This window comes from Chrysochloris asiatica, unplaced genomic scaffold (assembly GCF_000296735.1).
Source record: "Chrysochloris asiatica unplaced genomic scaffold, ChrAsi1.0 scaffold00037, whole genome shotgun sequence".
Taxonomy (NCBI): domain Eukaryota; kingdom Metazoa; phylum Chordata; class Mammalia; order Afrosoricida; family Chrysochloridae; genus Chrysochloris; species Chrysochloris asiatica.
The window spans coordinates 11,783,523-11,789,009 of NW_006408555.1; positions in this window are offsets into that span (position 1 = coordinate 11,783,523).

Consider the following 5,487-nt stretch of genomic DNA (forward strand, 5'->3'; position numbering starts at 1 on the left):
TGTACTGAGCATGTGCGATACATTTCACATTCTCCCAGTCTTATGTGATGGTTTAAGGGGTGGACTGTACTGAGCATCTGTGATACATTTCACATTCTCCCAGTCTTATGTTAATGCAACCAGTTCCACACAGTTTTCATTCAACTTCACACATATGCCATGAGGCAGGCTTACCTGGGCCCACACCGTGCTCTCTCCACTTTTGTGCTGAGCACGGGAGGCCTGCATGAAGCTGCTTAGCATGCATGAAGGTATAACCCCAAAACGTGGAGGCATTAATACCTGTGAGACCACCCTTGACTAATGGGGACAGAAGCCAACAGGTAAATGCTTCCTCCGTTCATTCCCAGGTGACTGTCCTGGAATGCATCTCATACGCTTCCCAGAAGACCCCAGGGAACGGGGCACAAGTCAGCCCAGCCCAGCTCAGCTCAATAATGTGCCTGTGTGCTGCCAACCCCTCCTTCCTGATTGCATTCTCCAGCCCTCACTCATGTTTTCTGAAATCACATGCCAGGTACCTTGTCTACACATAAGCCTCTGTCTCAGGTTCCACTTTTAGGGGAACCAAACAGAGACAAAGCTCTTAAAATATATTCATCAAAAGGAATCTGGCAGTAGCAACAATGAAAAAACACGGTCAGTATGAGTCAGAATCAATTTGATGGCAAAACAGATACTCTGGAGTGTGTGGGGGTGGTGTTTATTTGCTGTGGTGCTATAGGATAAGCAGTGTACTGCTAACCACAAGATCAGCAGTTCAAACCCAACAGCTGCTCCTCAGAAACCCTGTATAAGCTTGCTATGAGTAAGAACTGAAGCAATGGCACTCAGCAACAACACAACAACAACACTAAAGGGTCATGGTGGTGCAGTGGGTAAGTGCATGGCAGCTGGCCAAAAGGGAAGCAGTTCAAATCCACCAGTTGCTGTATGGGAAGAAGATGGGGCAGTCTGTCTCTGCAAAGACTTACAACCTTGGAAATACAGGATATATTCTATCTTAGTCTCTATCCTTAATTTTAAACCATTCAGTGTTCTCATGTTCTGTTTGAACAACTGCCTCAGATTTCCCATGAGTACAATTAAGTGTTTCAGAATATTCAGCGAGATGGACTGGCAAAGTGGCAGCATCAATGGGCTCAAGCATGGCAACAATAGTGATGTGGGCCCAGGATCAGGCAGTGTTTCGTTCTGCTGTGTACAGGGTCACTATGAGTCGGTACCAACTTGATGGCACCTAACAACAACAAGTCTCTTATCCTATAGTGTCACTACTGGACTCCCGATGTGGCACTGTAGGAACAGCACTGGACTGCAAACAGCAAGGTCAGGTCAGCAGTACAAATCCAGCAGCGGCTCCTGGGGAACATTATACAGGGTTGCCATGAGTCGGAACCGATTCGACAGCACTTAACCACCCTCGTACTTGGGACATGTTATCAGGAGGGAGCAGTCCCTGGAGAAGGACACCATGCTTGGTAAAGTGGACGGATGGAGAGGAAAAGGAAGACTTCCAACAAGATGGACTGGCACAGTGGCAGGCAGCAGCAATGTGCTCAAACATGACACTGGTGTGGATGGTGCAGAGGGGGGCTATTGGTCAGAAACTTGACAGCACCTAACAACAACAATGTACGTTCACCAGGACTCAACAGTAATGGGCTTGGTTCTGGGTTTTGTTCTGTTTTGTTGTTTTGTTTTTGTTAGATAGCTATCACAGTAAGTAATTTAGGTAAGTCTCTTTTTCTCCCAGTTAACCAGCTGTCCACTCTGCCTTTAATGGGTCCACCTAGGCTCCATGATCCGACCACAGAATCAGCCTACCAGTGCTCTGTCCACACATGAAAAGGATGTCCTAGACGTGATCTGACGGATACGACCATTTAACTTGCCTCGCAAACTGTGATGGTTTCCAACTTCCAAAGGTACACACGGCTTTATCTCGGCGCATGGGAAAAGTCACAAGAAATGCTGCATGGGAGACTCGGCTCTGAGCAGCTGTAGGGACCAGAGATGCCAAATGATGATGCCAATTCCGAAGCCCCGTTTTCACCATTGGCTCCCCTTTCACATGAGTGGAGCAGCACATTAAGCTCTTCACTCCTGTCTCCTGCAGCGTGGAGCACATGGTCTTTGCAAGCTTGATTGCGGTCGATGGCCGCCGGGTGGTTACCACTGAAATTAGGCAGGCACCGGCTGACTTCTCTGAGTGGCTGCCCCACGTGAGTTTTACTGACACGCAGAAAACAGTCCATAAAGGAAACATTCAGAAAAGGGCTCGGCCAGGAGATACGGATGCTTACGAACTCTATTTCTTGGAAAAGGTGAATTAAAACCCAGAGATACTCTTTTTCACTTTCCGTTGCTCTCCTATGTCTAAGGTAGGAGAACCACCACCCCTAATGAATTTGTAATGGGATCCATTAAAAAAAACACCCTAAGCTCAGTCGTATTCTTCTTTTCTCCTCTTGGTTCCCACATCCTTCTTCTGAGCTGTCATATCAAGCACATCTTCACTGCTGCTCAGCTAAGCTCTAATTAAGCATTATAAAACAAAACACAACATAACAAATGAGTTGCATGTTTTAAATGTCCTTTTGCAAAGTATAAAAGCATGGATCACACTATGAAAAGCAAGTGTAACAAAATTACAAAGGAGTAGTCCGTGGAAGACAGATGAGGAAAACCATTTGCAAGTGGGGTAGGCTCCTGCACTGTCTTCAGTGAGACTGGCTTGGCTGCGTGACCATTTGAAATCTCTGCCATCAGCCTCCTAAGGGCCAGAACAGCGACCATCCCAACAAATGGCCAGTGACAACCTTCCTGACAATTTGTGACATTTCAGCCACTTAGGTGGCTGATGTCTTCACAGGTGTTCTCTAGTGAGGCTTGCTGACCGGCTGTGCTCCGGAACTTGCACCTGTCTCGTGCATGAAGTACACAGACCAGGAGCAGACTGAGGTCTGTCTATTCTGTTGAAAGCCTGGCTCCTGTTTGAGCAGAGCACACAGAACTACCACTTTGCAAAACTTCTTTTCCCTGTCCGCAGGCGATCTGATACAAGACCAGAGCCATCAAATGAAACAGACATGTACTTCACCCAGCTCCCAGAGGGGAAGAGACCATGATGAATGAGGAGCTGTCCCCCTCAGCTGGCTGGCTCAGGGATCTAAAACTCTACAGAGTCTTCCTCTTGGTGCATGAATGGACAGGTTCAAAAGAGCAAATATAGTCATTTAATTGATATTAATATAATTCCTGAAAACTATCAAAAATGCTTAATCCAGGGCTATCCTCCCCCATCCCCAAAGAAAACTGTAAATAAATGCTTCCTCACAAGTGCATTTCGAGTCCATTCATTCACAAGGGTGCATTCTGATCCCGTTCCTTTCCCATCCTGGAGAAAAACCGGAATTCTGTCTGTGTTGGTACTTATTTGAAATTGACCATAATGAGAAGTTAATATAATTAACAGAAACTCAGTTCTGGGAACAAAACTGTCAAAAAGGATGCTCGGGGTGAACACCTGCCAAGCGTCCAGTGCCCGCTAGAGGTTCTTTCTCACTTCACTCCGCTGAAGCCTCACAACACTGGGTGGCTGGGGCCGCGGTACCCATTTCACACATGATGAAACTGAGACTCGGGGGCTAAGACTGAGAGTTAGCAAAGTGGAAAATCCCGAAGCCCAAAAGCACATCCGGTTATCCAAGGGAAGAATGTAGTTGCTGAGTGCCGTTTAAGTCGGTTCCGACTCACACCGACCCTGTGTAGGGTTTCCAAGGAACAGCTGATGGGTTTGAATTGCCAACCTTGTGGTTTGTAGCCAAGTACTCATCCTACAGAGCCACACCAGGACAGAGAACTCCCAAACTAAAGAAAACTCCCCAGGAGGCAAAAGCGACAGCTACAGTCTTATTTCCCCTAAGCAGGCTGATTCGGGTTGCCCTCCTTTCCTTCTGGCGGGGAAGAAGGTAGCAAGCACCCTCAGGCACATTGATGTCCTAGGCCCTCTGTGTGATGGGTAAGGCTGGGAGGGAGAACACCAGGCTTTTCCTCTCCTTGCCCCTTGACCCCAGGGAGGCCTGGCCTGGTCCAACTGTGTCCTGCTATGTCACCATGTGTAATTCTGCTGTGTAGCATTGGGAAGCCCACTGGGACACAGAGGCAGAAACACTCTCCAAGACCAGCCTGATGGTGAAAAGGGGATGGTTACGTTTTCTGTTGACTTTATCTTTTGTCTTACTGCTCACTTAGCTCATAATGTGGGAGGCGGGGGAAAGGGTGCTAGTTACAAGGCCCCTCAAACCCCAGCACCTCTTTATGGGCTAGGAGGGCGCTTTCCGCTCTAGATTTCTCTAGTGAGAGTGAAGAGGCCTGTGTGCCTCAAGTCCCCATAACGTAAGGACAGCGTGGCTGCAAATTTCCAACTTCTTTAGAAATCAAGAACAAATGTAATATAAAAGCATGTTATTTACTTTCACCCAGAAGGTCAGTGGTTCAAACTCACCAGCTGCTCTGAGGCAGAAAAGACCTAGCGATCTGCTCCTGGAAATGTTGAAAAAAGCAAACATTGCCACAGTCTATTCTGACTCATCACGACTTACAGGGCAGGGGTGGTGGCCACAGTGTTCCCAGGGCTGCGGTTGTTACACAAGTCGGCTGCCTCAGCCTTCTCCCACAGAGGGGCTGGTGGGTTTGAACTGCTCATTATCTGTGAAGATGACAATCTTGGAAACCCTAAGGGGCGCATGTAGTCTGTCCTACAAGGTCACTGTGACTTAGAAAGGACTCAACTATCTCAACACTCACAGAAGCAGCAGTCAAGAAAACAAACGACGTATTGCATTAGGCAAATCTGCTGCACAAGACCTTTTGAACGTGTTGAAGAGCAAAGATGTCAGCTTGAGGACTAAATTGCACCTGACCCAAGCCATGGTATTTTCAATAACCCCATATGCATGTGAAGGCTGGATAGGAAATAAGGAAGACCATACAAGAATTGATGCTTTTGAGCTATGGTGCTGGAGGAGAGTATTGAAAGTGCGATGGGCTGCCAAAAGAACCAATAGATCCATTTTGGAAGAAGTGCAGCCAGAGTGCTCCTTGGAGGCCAAGATGGCCAAAGTTCATCTCTCATACTTTGGACATATTGTCAGGAGGGACCAGTCGCTGGAGAAGGTTATCATGTTTGGTAAGGGGGAGGGTCAGAGAAAAAGAGGAAGACCCCCAGCGAGATGGACTGGAAACTGGCAGCATCAATGGGCTCAAGTGTAGCAACAGTAGTAAGGTTGGCCCAGGATCAGGCAGTGTTTCGTTCTGTTGCACACAGGGTCGCTAAGAGTCGGTACTGACTCAAATGGCACCTAAAAACAACAGGACACAACAACACACCCAAGAAGATTGAAAAGTCATGTGATTAAGGCTAGGTCTAGAACGCTCTCAAGAAGAACAAGAGAGACAGAGAGAGCGATGTGACAGGAAATG